Raw genomic sequence first — 19,128 nt, forward strand, 5'->3', positions numbered from 1 at the left:
TGTGCTCGTGGCGAGCATCTCCCAGAGCCGGGGGGCCGCGTCCTCCTCCTGTCCAGCCGCAGCGCTGCGCCTATTGGGACAAGGGGAGCGGTGGCGTGGCGGGTTAGCGCCACGCTGCCACCCGAGTTCGATTCCCTGCTCACCGCCAACGCCGGCGACGATTATCTGAACCGGTCCTGGGCATCCCCTAGCTCGACCAAGCCTGAAATACGGAGACAAAGGCGGCCGGGCGCGGTGCTGGCCACCCACCCCCTCGTGTGCCGTGCCGGCCTTCATCGGTGCAGCTCGCTAACAGCACTTGCCCCTACAGTCTGTTAAGGCTATACGGGGGATCTTTGCCTATGTCTTTGCATATTGACGTACACATTGCCATAAGCACCAACAGAATAGAATCTGCAGGGTACTGAGCCTCACTTAGCCAGCACTGCTGGGAACCTGGGTTCAAACCCAGGTTTCAACCGGCTATGATTAAACTGGCTTCTCAAATGTCACGAGCCGATGGTCTCAGCCTGAGCACGAATGACTGCAACAACAAAAAAACCGCCATCACGTTAAATTTACTTAAAGCAGCAAATATCAGCCCTGCGGATTAATTTAGTTAATTGCTATGTGCCCAATACTCTAAGCGGAGCACTTCAAAATGTACGCAACCCAATATGATCAATGAGCTTTTGAAGGGACTCCGACACAGGGTGGTCCAATGCTCACTTGCCGGAGTTCCAAAAGGAGATGTATCCATCTCATGACATGATGCCGATAGCAGAGACGCACCATGGGACGGATATATAAAACAAAAATCCCAACCACCTATAATTGAATAATGTTTTGGATTTTCTACTCAATTTGACTAAATTCCATCTGTCAAAATTCTAATAAAAAAAAAATCGATGGTAACTACCACGCAACAAAAAACAGCCTCGTGCCAGAGTGTCAGAGTGCGTTTCCTCTCGGGCAAGGCCTGGCGGCGCTTCTCCACGCTCTGCCCTGAGCACTTCCCATACGATTGTCAACTGGGGGAGCCACGGTGGCTAGGAGATGTTAACTCCCTCGCCTGGTATGCAGGAGGTCGTGGGTTAGATCCCGTTCCCTGACGTCTGCTGCTGTATATTTGGAGTTTGCGGTGTCTCTCTCTCTCCGCGTTGTCGCGTGGATTTTTCTCTGGGTCCTCCGGTATTTCCCTCCACATTTCGAATGAACGTCACCCGTTTAGCGTATTTGGCTGCTATAAATGTCCACATGATAAGCCACGTTGCAGAGTCAAGAGCCGAATGGCTCACAGGGTTATTCCAAATAAATGAAACTGAAAATCCTTCGTGGCCGGGTTGCTTACGAAAAATAGCTATACAGCTCAGTGGGCCTTACCTGGTAAAATAAAACGAGTTGTACCGTTTAGTTGCTTTCCTCATACAGCACGAGGTCTATCGGAACTGTACAGTCTGCTGTAATGAAGTTCAGCACGGCAATATCGTTGCAAGATCTCGGCACGATGTCTGCCACCCGACACACCACCTGCCAATTTCCCAAGACTGTACCAGGTCAAACCAGTCCCGGATTAAGCGAGTGCGGGGCCTGTAGCATATGTTATAAAGGGGCACCTATCTTAAAAAAAAAAAACGTAATTATTAAAACGCAAATTTTTTAACTTGCATAGTAAAGTAATTGGATTTGTTCATTTGCTATACAGCCAGATAACACGACAAATCGCTAACCTTAAACACCCTATCGTTCATAAAAGTTGAAGGCGGCATAATACTATAGTAACAGAGCAAGTGCGAAATCACTGAACCGGAATTGATAGCCTGAAAACATTTAGCGCGGGGCCCTTGAAAGTGCGGGGCCCGTAGCATTATGTAGCTACTTGCGCTACTAGGATCATCAGGCACAAGGTAAAACTCCGACCTGTGCCCACCCCTCCAAGGACTCCAGTCACCGACTCGCTCTCCCTCTCCCTCTCTCTCTTGCTCGCTCACCCCTCGCCCTGGGTGTTCCGATGTCTCGCGCGTGCACGCTCCTCTACGACACTGAGAGCCACTCACACCTGAGGGTCGCCACCTTTCCCGCAGGACAAAAAACCCGGACATCTCCTCAGTCAGCACGCGCCCCGCATCTCCGATCGGCACGGTTGGCTACGTACGGCGCGAAAGAAATTCAATCTACAGACGCACTTTACATACATATGGCGTTCCCACTTATACTGCCAGGTCAGGAGTCGGTAAACACTGTGGCTCTGCGTGCGGCTCGTGAAGGACTGCTTCGTGACCTTATCCACACCCACACAGGTCAACATCGTGCACTCCGCTGCAACGGAGTCCACGAGAATGACCGCCGGAAATCTGCGCACGAATCAAACAACCGGCGCGCGGGTGGCCAATGTCCCGGGCTGGGCTCGCCGACGTGGGTCCGTCGCCGAGCACGTGGCGCCGTCCAGAGCGATGGTGGAGCGTGGCCTGGGCTGAGCGCAGGCCAGCAGCAGTAGCAGCAGCAGCACGTGCGCAGCCTCCACGTGCGTGGGGCCGCGAGTCGCGTCCACGCGGTCCGCCTGGACTCCGAACCGCGCGATCTCAGCCCAGCCCACCCCCCCCCCACCCCTGAGACGCGCCGCCCTTCCACGGCCGTCTTCTTTATTGTTGTCAAACGAATCCCACACGCTACTGCTGCTACTGCTGCTGCTGCTGCGGCTGCTGCTGCCGCCGCCGCCGCCGCCGCCACCGCCGCTGCTGCTGCTGCTGGAGTCTGTGTATAGTGTAGTGTAGTGTATAATGTAGTGTATAGTAGTTCATAGTGCAGTGTATAGTAGTGTATAATGTAGTGTATAGTGTAGTGTATAGTAGTTCATAGTGTAGTGTATAGTAGTGTATAATGTAGTGTATAGTGTAGTGTATAATGTAGTGTATAGTAGTGTATAGTAGTGTATAGTGTAGTGTATAGTGTAGTGTATAGTGTAGTGTATAGTGTATAGTGTAGTGTATAGTGTAGTGTATAGTGTAGTGTATAGTGTAGTGTATAGTGTAGTGTATAATGTAGTGTATAATGTAGTGTATAATGTAGTGTATAATGTAGTGTATAGTAGTGTATAGTAGTGTATAGTGTAGTGTATAGTGTAGTGTATAGTGTATAGTGTAGTGTATAGTGTAGTGTATAGTGTAGTGTATAGTGTAGTGTATAATGTAGTGTATAGTGTAGTGTATAGTGTAGTGTATAATGTAGTGTATAGTGTAGTGTATAGTGTAGTGTATAGTGTAGTGTATAGTGTATAGTGTAGTGTATAGTGTAGTGTATAGTGTAGTGTATAGTAGTGTATAGTGTAGTGTATAGTGTAGTGGTGTAGTATATAGTGTACAGTAATGTTGTGCTGGAGTCTGTGGCCAGGGAGAGGGAGGTTTGCCGCGACGCGACTCAACACGCCGCCGCCGGCTAGACCGTGACGGGGACTCGCGCACTGAGACGCGAACGCATCCCAATCGAGGCGGACGAGACGCGTGCACGATGAGGTGCCCACAGTGGCGCAGCGCTGAGCACGCCTGGGACTTGCAGCGCAGAGATCGCCGATGCTCGTCGATTTCCCGACGCGGCAATTGAAGACAACCGTGAATCTCGCACCACCCCCCCCCCACCGTCCCCCGCCTACAGGGGACTGCGCTGTGCCCACTCGGCAATGCCGAGGGGCACTGCGCAGTCCCCTGTAGGCAGGTTACACGCGGCGGGCTAAAGTGTGGGCACTGTCGCTCTCGTCCAAGGCGTCTGGCCAGGATGGAAGAGTAGGCCAAAACACACACACCCTCCCTTAAGGGGATCTCTAAGAGCAGCCTCGAGCAGAGGTTTATTCTGCCCAGCCCCGGCGCGAGCTAAAGCTATTGCAGGGCTGCGCCTTCACCTTTTAGGTGGGCGGTAAAGCCACGTGGGTGTGCGCCTCCCGGCGGCGAGGTTTGAACAATCTCCATTCAGAGTTCTCGCTGCGGCTCTAGGAGAAGAATTCGCGCTCGATTCACATCGTAGACAGATGCCTCTTCTGCCAATTTAAACAAAACAAATTATTTATTTGCGGTATGTTTTGGCGATTACTCATGCTGCTGCTGCTGCCACTCGTCTGACCATTAATATGAAAACGCCTGCAGCGGCATCCTCCTCGAAACGTCGCTCGAGATTCAGCGTGGGCGAAGGTCGATGATGAGAACGATGAATACGGCGTTCCACAATTACACACAGCGTGTACACACACACAGCGTGTACACACACACATACACACACAGTGTACACACATACACACAGTGTACACACAGCGTGTATACACACACACAGCGCGTGTACACACACACAGTGTACACACACACAGTGTACACACACACAGCGTGTACACACACACATAGCGTGTACACACAGCGCGTGTTTACACACACATCGCACCGTTAGCGACACACACATCACGTGTGCATGCGGCACGTTGGGTATCTAAAGCTTGCAAATAATCCACAGCCAATGTGATTTCCCGCTCGCATAGGCAATTTAGGGGGTACTCACCTCTATTTAACGGTCTTGCGATGGTGGTGGAAATTCCGCATTCGTACGACGGGGGCGAGTCCATCCATATGACAACTGCTGTCGACTTCGCCACAAAGTGGTACTTATTTAAACGACCCGGTTGCGATGATGGGCTGAGTTCAACCCCCCCCCCCCACCCCGCACGGAAATCAGGATTTGAACTCGCAACCTCGCTCCTCCAGCTAGCGGCTCGCTGAGTGCTCGCCGTAGGCTCGCCCTTACCTGGCTGTCGTGCGCTCGCGCGACTTCCACTCGTGCGCGCAGAGCGAGGAACGCCGTTCCCTCCGGGTCCCCTCTCCTCCTCCTCGATTATTCTTCACTCTCCGTATTCTCTTCGGTCGCCTGCCACCCCCCACACACCCACCCACCCACACACCCACCCACACTCTCTCTCTCTCTACCGAAGCTCCCCCCCCACCACCTCCACTCCCGCCTCCTCTCCGTTGCACCTCAACGGCGCCCGCCGCACGGAATCGCGCCCCGTTGGCTTCTCCGCAGCCAGGGGCCACGTGGTGCAGAGGTGAAGCGGAGGCGACCACGTGTTACAGAGGTGAAGCAGAGGCGACCACGTGGTGCAGAGGTGCAGCAGAGGCGACCACGTGGTGCAGAGGTGCAGCAGAGGCGACGAGACGGGGTCGGTGTGAGTGGTGTGAGTTGGACGAGGATTGCCGCTCTCACGCTCCGGCAGAGAGAGCAGGGAGCGAGAGGAGAGAGACCGTCCCTCGGGATGCTCGTTTATCTGTTGGGAGTGAAAAGAGAGAAATCTCAGTCGTACATCATCGACGGTGTTCTCGGTCGTTTCGTAAAGAGGTGAAGTCTCAGCATCGGATGTAATTAGACTGCAGCAGGAGCAATCCGATGAGCTATGAAGCTCTTTTTCACTGATGTCCAGTAAGGTGCCACGGGGTCAGAACGTGACAACAACCAGTCCAACAACAACACGAAACGAGTGCTCAGCATAGGACAGTGAAACACATCACTCCATAAAGTACACAAATAGAACTAAGCTATGTTTTAGCTTAGCAGGTATCTAAGCATAAACAGTACACCGCAGTGGGACTCTTTCAAATGCAGGTATAATGGCATATACATTTATATAGTTAAAAAAAAAAAACATCCGTTGAATAATACTTCAAAGTCGAAAGCGATATTGTTTTACAGATAAAATATTACATTCTGAAAAATAAGAATAAAGCAAACAATCAGGCAACAATCATTCAAGTAACAGGACAAAGTAATTAGATAATAGGAACATGTAACTTGATCATTTATCAAACGTACCCTTTGCAATTATTCGCGAACTTACATTTAAAAACAAATATATAGGGGGTGATCGAGGATAAGGATGCGAAAGAAAATAAACTCGCAGGCACCAGAGGCGAGACGAGAGAAGACGTACCGCGAGAATTCTCCCCCCCAAAAAAGCCAAATCCGTCGGAGAAAACCACGCCAAGGGCAGCAGCAGCGGTGGCGGTGGTGGCGGTGGTGGTGGCCCTGCTGAGCCTCCAGTGGTCGGGGTGCACCACGCCGCTCTACCTGAGTCTGTACGGCTTGCGGGGCACTCTATATAACTGCGCGCTCAAACATTATGGAATGTTGGCCCTCATTGTAAGAACCGCCCTGCGATTTTTTTTCTTCTTCTCCTTCTTAAAGGAACACTCTCTCATATTTCGCTCTGCCTTGCCCAAGTAAATATCTTGCTTTGCGCTTTGCTCCGTGCTTGCGTCTGTTACTCTTTTCTGGTTGTTGTGAAGAACGAATGCTGTGCGCACATTTTATTTTAATTCGTGTGATACAAACCTCGAACGTCAACTCGCTCCTGAGCGATTGTAGTGGAGACACCACACACACACACACCACACACCATACACACACCACACGCCTCACACACCACACACACTACACGCCACACACACCATACACACACACACCACACGACACACACCACACACACACCGCACACACTACACACCACACACACCATACACACCACCCACACCATACACACACCACATACACACGACACACACCACACACACACGACACACACGCCACACACACACCATACACACCACACATACACCACACACCATACACACACACCATACATACCACACACACACCACACATACCACACACACCATACCACACACACCACACATACCACACACACACACACCATACACACACCACACATACCACACTCACCACACACACACGACACACATACCACACACACACACACCATACACACACACCACACATACCACACACACACACCCCACACACACAACACACACCACACCACACATACCACACACACCACAAACACCACACATACCACACACACACACCACACACACACCACACATACCATACACACCACACACACACCCCACACACACACCACACATACCACACACACCACACACACACACCACACATACCACACACACACACACCATACACACACCACACACACAACACACATACCACACATACACACCACACCACACATACCACACACACCACACACACACCACACATACCACACACCACACACACACACCACACATACCACACCATACACACACCATACATACCACACACCAACACACACACACCCCACACACACAACACACACCACACCACACACACCCCACACACACCACACCACACACACCCCACACACACTACACCACACACACGCCACACCACACACACCACACACACGCACCACACACGCGCCACACCACACACACCACACACACACACACGCCACACCACACACACGCCACACCACACACACGCCACACCACACACACGCCACACCACACACACGCCACACATACCACACACACGCCACACCACACACACGCCACACCACACACACGCCACACCACGCACACCCGCCACACCACACACACACCCCACACACACCACACACACACCCCACACACACGCCACACCACACACACCACACACACCACACGCCACACCACACACACGCCACACCACACACCCTACACACACACACCCCACACACACCACACACACGCCACACCACACACACGCCACACCGCACACACCACACCACACCACACACACCACACCACACACACCACACACACATGCCACACCACACACACCACACACACGCCACACCACACACACCACACACACACACCACACACACCACACCACACACACCACACACACGCCACACCACACACACCACACACACGCCACACCACACACACCACACACACACACCACACACACCACACCACACACACCACACCACACACACGCCACACCACACACACCCCACCACACACACACACACCACACACACCACACACACACCACACACACCACACACACGCCACACCACACACACGCCACACCACACACACCCCACCACACACACACACACCACACACACACCACACACACCACACACACGCCACACCACACACACCACACACACACCACACCACACACACCACACACAACACCACACACACACCACACACACACACACGCCACACCACACACACGCCACACCACACACACGCCACACCACACACACGCCACACACACCACACACACGCCACACCACACACACGCCACACCACACACACGCCACACCACGCACACCCGCCACACCACACACACACACCCCACACACACCACACACACGCCACACCACACACACCACACACACGCCACACCACACACACCACACACACACCACACACACCACACACACGCCACACCACACACACGCCACACCGCACACACAAACTGGCCGTCACGGAATCTGACCGGCTCGGGCTTGCGGCGGCCCAAACGAATCCGCGCGCCCGAGTCGCACCGCCCTAGCTTCGTCTGCGAGTCCAGAACAGGTGGTGGAAATTCCCCATTCCTATGGCCCAGGAGCCATCTCTACATCGGTCTCCTACGTTGGGCGAGGGCTCGAGGCAGAAGCCCCGAAACCAGGCGGTTCCCATTCCACCAGGTGGTGCTCATTTAATGCTGAAGATGGGTGGGGGTCAGGTCGACCCGAGCTCAGATTTGATTTCGTGACCTCGCTGGTGGGAGGGGGGGCAGGGTGGCACCGAGCGGTACCAGGCCTGCCACGTGACCCGAGCGGTACCAGGCCTGCCACGTGACCCGAGCGGTACCAGGCCTGCCACGCGCACCGAGCGGTACCAGGCCTGCCACGTGACCCGAGCGGTACTAGGCCTGCCACGTGACCCGAGCGGTACTAGGCCTGCCACGTGACCCGAGCGGTACCAGGCCTGCCACGTGACCCGAGCGGTACCAGGCCTGCCACGTGACCCGAGCGGTACCAGGCCTGCCACGTGACCCGAGCGGTACCAGGCCTGCCACGTGACCCGAGCGCGAGGTGCAGTGTGGACGCGTTCGGGGCGGTGCGGCAGCTGGGCCCGGTACTTGGAGAAGTCAGAGCGACCCCGACATTCGAGGGAGAGGCTGCCCTCCTTTGCTCATTCGCGCGTTTGATGATGAGAGCTCATCTCCCTTGGTGGGCCCTCCACACCCCAAGCCGTTGGTGGAAATGTCCACGTTCCTACGACGGGGACCTGTCTCCTCTCTCCATCCGACAGCCGCTGTTGACTTCCTCCCACAAAATGGAATGTATTTCATACCACCGCTGAGAGGTGATGGGGACCTGCAACCCGAGTCGTGCATTCTAGCACAGCACTGTCCAGCCAGAAGCTCGTAGGAGTAGTAATAATAATTCCACAAATCTCAACGCCCTTTGTCAGTAACACCGTGGCCTGAAAAGGAAAATTATATTATAGGTGACGTTTCGGGCAATGGCCCTTCTTCATAGCACAAAATAACGTTTCGTAATAATTTAACAGCCCACTGTTAGAAGAAGGCAACCCCCGCATCGTGCATACCATGGGAGTTTTTTGACCATATTTCACCACACTCGCCAGTGCGGTTTGTCGAGTGGGGGACACCGCTCACCATCGACGTTTGTTGGACGACTGGGCTCAGAGTGAGGTTCTGAGCAAGAAAATAATAGATGGGTATAGGTGTAGCGCTGCAATTGCTTGCTCAAGGCCACTGCTCACGGAATGGACCTCCACTAGGTTTACGCATTTATGCTGGCCAAACTATGAACTAAACTATGTTTTATTTTTATTATTTTATTCTCATTGTATGTTTTATTTGACCAGGTAAGGCACACTGAGCTGTATCGGTTTTCTTTTCAGGAACTGGCCAAAAATGATAGGTCAACGAGGTTGCCTTTACCGTGTGGAAATGTATAACAGCCAAATACTCTAAGCGAATGTTTCTAGAAACATCTTGGAAGAGATGGGAAGCACCCACATTGTACCCCACCACGCAGCGCTATGTTCATCGACTAACTGTGGTGAACCAATTTCTACGGGCTGGATGGACAGAGTGAACTGGCGACCACGACCACAGCATCCCTCCTGGTTTATAAACGCATTTATATATTTTTAAACACTTCCTGCCAATGTATCACAGGCATTGGCAGTGTGAACAAGAAGGCATTCTCTCGGGTTACACACACCAACAATAATGCCCTTTATTTTTGGACGGGAAAAGCTCGCGTGAGTCCGAATATTGTGTTGAGGAGGGTCCTGCTACATCATCACTTACGTTTGGCACATTCAACGAGCGAGTGTTTGGCTTTGTGTGGGAGGACACCAGAGAGCCCGGCCCAACGCACGCACAGCAGCGGGGGGTGGCAACTCCACACGGATTGAAATCAAGAACCCATTCCTCTCACGCTTTCTCCTCGCCGCCTCACAACGCGAAGCCTATAACACCTGGTATTTCTTGCAGGTATCCAAGCACTGAGCAAGGCTCAGAATCCCGCCCAACTTTTCAGATGCCATGAGATTGATGCTCTCGGGTTGATTACGTTAGAGCCATTCATTTAGTTTTGCCGATCAACTGCCGCGATTTTGGTGAGGTATGGATAAGCCATACATTTGGAGCCATCCTTTTAGTACCAAGGGTGCTGGAACAGTTATTGTTACCACGTAAGTGGCAAAACTTTTCTTTATTACAAAGGCAATGAGAGGGAATTACTCATTATCCCACTCATTTCAAACGGGTTATCACATAATTCGCTGCTATTAGTAACACACATACACAGCAATTGAATAACCGCTCAAGTGATGCCACCTCTATGGTGGCACCAACAAGTGACGTAGCTGCTGCTGCATGGCCTAGTCGATTGGTTGTGCAGTCGTAAGCAATGCGCAGTCACGTGACACATCTCAATGACCGAGTGGCTTGCGGTGAGATTTTCAGACGAGACTTCGGCGTTTTAAAACGAACCCAAGTCGTGAACAAACAGAGGTATTATTATTATTACTTCGGAGAACATTCCGGCGCGCACACACGCACACACACAAACCTCGCACCACAGCGCTCTGTTATTCCGGGCAGCCGTGCGCTGTTGCCGAATGTTAATGCAATAATTGTTTTACTAACCAGTCACGTTTGGCCGACGTGTGGGATTTTCACCTGGTCAGAAACCAAGAAAAAAAATATATATTTTTTTTAAAAAAAATAACGAGCGGCTTTGCTCGCGACCGCCAAGCCTTACTGCGGACCGCGTCGGGACAATGAGCGGGCTGGCGAGCGAGGAAGCGTCGCCGATTATCCCCCGCGCTCCCGAAGCGTCGTCCGGCACATGCGAAGCAGAGCGGCGACGATCCCTTCGGAGGCCCTCTCCCACCTGTCTCCTGTGTGGGGTTTTTTCTCTTCACGCCGCAACAAATATTTGGCCACCGCCGCCGCGTTTGGCGTGCGGTCGCAGCGGGCGCAAGCGGCACGCGGCCACAGCTCAACACGTTCGTCCATGAACGCGGCGGGTGGCCTTTGAAGGGGAGCGCACGTGGCAGGCGACGTTTCAGCAAATGGTTCTGCTTCGTAGCGCATTAAGGGCCGCGGTGGCGAGATGTTGACTATGCAGGAGGTCGTGGGTCGGGTCCCGACCCTGACGCCTGTTGCATATTTCGAGTTGGCGGTGACTCTCTCTGTGATTGCGTGGATTTTTCTTCGGATCCTCTGGTCGCACCCCCCCCCCCCCCCCCGCGCCCCACATTTAGAATAAACATCACGCGTTTAGAGTATTTGGCTGCTATAAATGTCCACGCGATAAGCCACTTCGTTGAGCTATCGTTTGTGGTAGCCAGGTCGCGTCTGAAAAAATAGATAAATAGCCCAATGGGCCTTACCTGGTAAAATAAATTATTGTTCATAGTTTAGTTTAAGGGCCATTACCAAAGATGTTTGCTACAAAGGGCCATTGCTCGAAACGTCGCCGACCGGACTAATTTTCATGTTAATGCCACCGTGATGTTGTCACGTGTGCTGGGTTGTTTTGTGGGATCTCTTACACCACGTGGGTATCAAGTTCAGCAGGACATCAATGGCCACCGTTGTGGATGCCCATCACCCCTCGCTGTCGCTTCCTTCCTCATGCTAGATCCTTACACTGTTTCCAAGTCAAAACCACACCTTCAGGGTCGGTCCACTCTCGCCGTCTCATCGTCACGTCAACGTCTATCCAGGTCACCTTCCCCATCTCCTCCTCCCAGCACAAACACGTCCCACCCATCGTAACCTCCTCTTCGTTACACTCGCTACGACGACAAGAGCTTTCGTGTTACCCTTTATGGCGATAAGACAGGAGTTAAGAAGTTCAAATACCAAATAGAAACATTGAGCAAGGAATCCGGTCTGCATTAATCACACGCGGTGCTGGTGGTGAACATGCACACATGCAAACAAACATGCTCTGATAATACTCCACCTTCAGCAACTCCACCATCTCCACCTCCACTATCTCCACCTCCACCTTCATTACCTCCACCACCTTCATTACCTCCACCACCTTCACTACCTCCACCACCTCCACCACCTTCACCACCTTCACCACCTCCACCACCTCCACCACCTCCACCACCTTCATCACCTCCACCACCTTCACCACCTTCCCCACCTTCACCTTCACCACCTTCACCACCTCCACCACCTTCACCACCACCACCTTCACCACCTTCACCCCCTCCACCTTCACAACCACCACCTCCACCACCTTCACCACCTTCCCCACCTTCACCACTTTCACCACCTCCTTCACCCCCTTCACCACCTTCACCACCTTCACCACCTTCACCACCAACACCTTCACCACCTTCACCACCAACACCTTCACCACCTTCACCACCTCCACCACCATCACCACCTCCACCACCTTCACCACCTTCACCACCTTCACCTTCACCACCTTCACCTTCACCACCTTCACCACCACCACCTCCACCGCCTTCACCCCCTTCACCACCTTCATCACCACCATCACCACCTTCACCACCTTCACCACCCCCACCAAACCAGAGACGCAGACTTCGGACTTTAATGTGGACATATTGAACAGAGCAACTTAACAAACTTCCCCAAGCACAAAGATTTCTCACGCAAATTATTCTTTTCGCATTCTGTGAAGCCGAGCTTCTGGGATTTAAAATAAATACGTGCATATATATTTTTAATTCAATCACCCTGTGTAATCCGTTGCACGCGTGTGTATATTGTATTATATTATATTGTATCATATTATATTGTTGTATATTATATTGTATTATATTATCATCAGAATGTGTATCGTAGGTACGAATGCAAGACAAGGCTTGCGGATGCATAATAATTTAGATTTGTGGCAGGAATAACTGTAACTAACTTTTAAAAATGTATATCCAACAAATTCCTTATTTTAAAAAGCTCCATCGAAAAGGGAGGGCCCATTTTCATTCCCGCTTCAGCCAAGGACCGTTGTTCACGTATAATAATAATAATTATAAGTGTTTTCCTAACTCGCAGCATATTCCACATATTTCCTTCACAGTTTCCGCATTCTGCTTCACAGAGCGGCGGGGCATGAAATGTTGTTTATGCTTCGTGGTCAGAGCAAATGTTTGTTTTGTGGTTGTTGCTCCACTACCCACCCCCTCTTCCTCTCTCTCAAGTCATTTGAAAGTGAAAATGCTGCTCTGAAATGCTTAAGCAAGCCCACGCATGACCCGCTAACACATGCTGCTGCTGCTGCTCCTGCTGCTGCTCCTGCTGCTGTGCGATCCATAGCTCCCTGCCTCTAATACCCCCCACACCGCACCAGTCTTGAGAACGTGGACATTCCCTGGCAGTCGTGGCTGGGTGAGGAGAGTCACTCTCGTGGGCCTTCATCACCAAGTGGTGGCGGGTGGCGACGTGGCTAGCGCACCGCAACGGCGAGTGTCTGAAAGCGGGTCCTGGGCCTCCCCCTAGGTTGACTCAGCCTCAAGCGAGTTCCTGATGCGGTGTTGTAGACGTAAGCGCTGGGGGAGACAAATGCGGTCAGGCGTGTTGCTGGCCACCCGGTCAGTCCCTTGCATGCCATGCCGGCCTTAATAGGTGCTCGCTAACAGCACCTTCCCACGACAGTGTTGTTTCGGGCTACACAGGGGATTTCTGTGTTGGGGGCTTGGGAGGTCCCGGCCCAACGGAGGCACAAAGCAAACATTCTTGTTGAGGGTCCATCCCTTGCTTCGTGTCAACTCCTAGCAAGAGCTGTGGGGAAAAAGCTTTAAAGCTCATCGGAGTCCTCCAGGATAAATAAATATTCAGATTCTGAAGATGACAGAGGGCAGAGAGTTATAGCGGACGTACGGCTGCTCTCAGTTGAAAATTCATCGGTTGAGACATTTGTGGAAGGCGCCTTACAAATAAATGTAAATTATTATTATTATTTGTCTCTATATATTGTCATAGTGTCAAGAGGTACAACAACGAAGACTTTAGTGGCTGCATTTTGCGAAGACGGAGCGCCCCCCAACAGCGTTAAATGTCCGAGACCGTGAGCGTCACGGCGACGTGGATGAGGGCGAGAGGAGCCGCGATCTCTAAAAGCCTCCTCGGTGCGAGCGTGCGAAGAGACAAATCGAATATTGGGGCCCTCCACCTGAGCTGACAACGCAGTCACTATGCCACTACGCCACTGACAACGCAGTCGCTACGCCACTGGTACACAGTGAATGTAAATTGCAGCAAGTTTCTAGAGACGCTTCGGGGCCATGGACCATTTCCGTGGGGGTCTCTCATCGCGCGCCAGCAACGAGCGGCCCCAAGCCGCAGGGTGACGCCGGTTGAGGGGCAGTGAAGGAGGGTGAGGGGCGGGGAGGGTGAGGGGTGGGGGGGTGAGGAGCGGGGGGGGTGAGGGGCGGGGAGGGTGAGGGATGGTGAGGGGGGGTGAGCGACGGGGGTGGTAAGGAGGGGGGTGAGGGGTGGTGAGGCGGGGCGGTGAGCGTTCACGTGAGCGAACGCAGGAGCAGCGGCGGCGGCGGTCAGCAGCAACAGCAGTCTCGGATATCGCTCGGGGCTTCGCTGAGAAGAAGCAGAGCGTGTGGTGCACGTGGCCCTGTGACGTCAGAGCGTGTGGTGCACGTGGCCCTGTGACGTCAGAGCGTGTGGTGCACGTGGCCCTGTGACATCAGAGCGTGTGGTGCACGTGGGGCCCTGTGACATCAGAGCGTGTGGTGCACGTGGGGCCCTGTGACATCAGAGCGTGTGGTGCACGTGGGGCCCTGTGACATCAGAGCGTGTGGTGCACGTGGCCCTGTGACGTCAGAGCGTGTGGTGCACGTGGCCCTGTGACATCAGAGCGTGTGGTGCACGTGGGGCCCTGTGACATCAGAGCGTGTGGTGCACGTGGCCCTGTGACATCAGAGCGTGTGGTGCACGTGGGGCCCTGTGACATCAGAGCGTGTGGTGCACGTGGCCCTGTGACATCAGAGCGTGTGGTGCACGTGGCCCTGTGACATCAGAGCGTGTGGTGCACAAGGGGCCCTGTGACATCAGAGCGTGTGGTGCACGTGGCCCTGTGACGTCAGAGCGTGTGGTGCACGTGGCCCTGTGACATCAGAGCGTGTGGTGCACGTGGCCCTGTGACGTCAGAGCGTGTGGTGCACGTGGCCCTGTGACATCAGAGCGTGTGGTGCACGTGGGGCCCTGTGACATCAGAGCGTGTGGTGCACGTGGCCCTGTGACATCAGAGCGTGTGGTGCACGTGGGGCCCTGTGACATCAGAGCGTGTGGTGCACGTGGCCCTGTGACATCAGAGCGTGTGGTGCACGTGGCCCTGTGACATCAGAGCGTGTGGTGCACAAGGGGCCCTGTGACATCAGAGCGTGTGGTGCACGTGGCCCTGTGACATCAGAGCGTGTGGTGCACGTGGCCCTGTGACATCAGAGCGTGTGGTGCACGTGGCCCTGTGACATCAGAGCGTGTGGTGCACGTGGCCCTGTGATATCAGAGCGTGTGGTACACGTGGCTCTGTGACATCAGAGTGTGTGGTGCATGTGGCCCTGTGACATCAGAGCGTGTGGTGCACGTGGGGCCCTGTGACATCAGAGCGTGTGGTACACGTGGGGCCCTGTGACATCAGAGCGTGTGGTGCACGTGGCCCTGTGACATCAGAGCGTGTGGTGCACGTGACCCTGTGACATCAGAGCGTGTGGTGCACGTGACCCTGTGACATCAGAGCGTGTGGTGCACGCGGGGTCCTGTGACATCAGAGTGTGTGGTGCACGTGGCCCTGTGACATCAGAGCGTGTGGTGCACGTTGGGCCCTGTGACATCAGAGCGTGTGGTGCACGTGGCCCGTAACGCGGGTGACGTGCGTCTGTCCTGTGTTGGTGGTGTGGCGGTTAGCTCGCTGCGCTTACGAACGAAGACGGTGGGCACCGCATTGCGTGCTTCCAGATGCGCTCCTCTGCTGCCATCTGGAACGCTCTTGCTTCCGATATAAGGAAACCACTGGAGCTGTGCGCTTTTAGATAATCATCTAGATTTAAAACTTATTTTTTATAGAGCTGCTTTTTGTGTGAATATCTGAACCGATCCTGAGCCTCCCCTAGGTCGACTCAGCCTCAACTGAGTACCTAATGCGGTGTGTGAACATTGCCACAAGAGGAGACAAAGGCGATCGGGCGTGGCGCTGGCCACCCACCCACCCCCTGGTGTGCCACAGTGCCGGATCGCTAACAGGACTTGCCCTGACAGTGTAAACAAAAAATACACGTTTTTTTAACCAGGTGAGGCCCACTGAGCTATGTAGATCTTTTTCACACGCGACCTGGCTGCATATGATAGCTGAACTAAGTGGCTTATCACGTGGATAGCCATCGGTCGAGTCGAATGAGTGCCAGCCAAAGAAAGGAACACACCTGAGAGTAAGTCTCCTGCGGAGATGGAGCAATGAAATCAGCTCGGATGCAGAAGCTCAACGGGTTGTTGCGTCGTGAGAGCGTGAGACGCGGCGATAGCTTAAGGGAGGCCTTCATCCACCAGCCGACAGATCATGGTTGATGATGATGTTGTTGATCTGGGATCATAGTTCTGATATTCCACCACGTCTCACGATGCCTAGCCACGTGGTGCGCGTGCGGTCGTGAGTTGTTTCTTGCCGATGTCTCCACTGGGCAAAAAATGCCAATGAGAGGCATTTCAGCCACTTCAACAACACGTCAATCTGAGTTTAAGGACAAAAGTTAAACATCCTCCATCCCATCTCACCCTGCCCCCCGCCCCATGCCCCCCCCCCCCCACGCACTCTCCTACCTCTCCCCTCTCATCTCACTCCCCTCCACGTACTCTCCTGTCTCTCGCGTCTCAACTCACTCTACTCCTGTTGAATCTCAATGGGCTTCCTTCACTCTGCTGTGCTATTAAACGGGTGAGTTGTTAGGATCGGAGGAGTTCAGAATCTGAATCGGAATGTTTGTTTCTACTGGGGGAATCCGATGAGCTGTGAAGCTCTTTTTCACAGATGTCTGACGAGGGACAGGTAATTGTCACGTGTCACTTCACCCCATCCATAGGACGGGCTGCCCTCTAGAAAGGGTAACGGTGCAGCCCTGAAATGTCGCGCTGACGCCACCGCTGCCAAACGGGGCCTCTACTCGGGGAACTTCAATGAAGTTACACTGGACGGGAGTTTGGCCTACTCTTCCACACTGTGGTATTTAATAACTTTAAGACCCTAACCGGGCCTCGGTGTTGTGGGGAGAGCTGAGCAGCTGACGCGGCGAGGCGCGCTGGCAGATTCCGCCCAACGCGAGCGGGGGCCTCGAGGAGGCCCTCGACAGCTGGTGCCAGGGCCCCCCTCCCCTCGCGTGGAGGCCGAGGGGAGGGGTGACGCAGCTGCCAGCCCTCATCTGTCTGTCTGTCTGCGTTTGTTCTCAAGCCGTGCCTCTGGTAGTTGTTGTTTGTTGTTCTTTGGCACGATGTCCGACGTTTCGTTTCACGTGCTGGGAGCTTCTTGAGAAAACATTTTTTTCGAGGCCAATGTGATAGAGCTGGATGAAGAGATTAACGTATCGTTGTTTGTTGTACCGATTTAAGTTAAATAGCGGCGATTTCCTGTTCAGATGAGCATGGAGGCATTTACTGAGGCTCATCTCCCGTTTGCAGCCCTGATCAGCCAGTGGGGGAAACTCCACATTACTATGACGGGGTGGGGGGGGGGGCGAATCTGTCCATAATCACCGTTGACTTTCCCACAAAGTAATACTCGTTTTATTGACCCCCATAAGCCGGGATAATTGGCTGAGTCAACCCCCGCCCCCAACGAGGATGCGAACTCTGAACCCGCTCGCCGCACCGCTGAGCCTCCTCGTCGGTTTTACGATTACACAACAACAACAATAACAACAACAATAATAATGATGAATGATGAAACACCATTCATGATTTACTGATGCTCTTCGACGGTTCGGCTTGGGTCAGGGGCTGTCAACGTCGCAGCCCCTGCGACGTTGAAGATGAGTTGGGACAAGGCGAGTTGGAGCGAGGCGAGTTGGAGCGAGGCGAGTTGGAGCGAGGCGAGTTGGAGCGAGGCGAGTTGGAGCGAGGCGAGTTGGAGCGAGGCGCTGCGTTCGGAGTGACCGCGCGAAGTGCCTCGCTCGGCTCCACGAGACGACTCCCGCGGGGAGTTGGAGCGACTTCAAGTTGCCGGTCGACGTTCGCAGCGAGGACGGTGACCCCCTCCCTCCCCCCCTCCCTCCCTCCCCCCCCCTCCCTCCCGTGACCCGTGGATCAAGCGAAGCGACTCGAGACGCCAGCGAGCGGCAGCTGAGAGCGGTCCACGCGAGCGCTGTCGCGAGAGGGCCACGGCGTTTGGCGCAGCGGCTCCCTCGCCAGCCGTGTGACGAGTGAGGATCCACTGCTGGGTGAAGGCCGCCTGCTCCTCTTTTCTCCTCTCTCCTCCTTCCTCCTCCCTCCTTCCTTCTCCTCCTCCTTCCTCCTTATCCTCATTCTCCTCCTCCTTCCTCCCTCCTCCTTCCTCCTCCTTCCTCCTCCTCCCTCCTCCTTCCTCCCTCCTCCCTCCTTCCTCCCTCCTCCTTCCTCCTCCTCCCTCCTCCTTCCTCCCTCCTCCTCCTTCCTCCCTCCTCCCTCCTCCTCCTTCCTCCTCCCTCCTCCTCCCTCCTCCCTCCTTCCTCCTCCTTCCTCCCTTCTTCTTCCTCCTCCTCC

The sequence above is a fragment of the Petromyzon marinus genome, chromosome 50 (genome assembly GCF_048934315.1).
Source record: "Petromyzon marinus isolate PM22_M1 ecotype Great Lakes invasive population chromosome 50, UKy_Petmar_22M1.pri1.0, whole genome shotgun sequence".
NCBI classification, from domain to species: domain Eukaryota; kingdom Metazoa; phylum Chordata; class Hyperoartia; order Petromyzontiformes; family Petromyzontidae; genus Petromyzon; species Petromyzon marinus.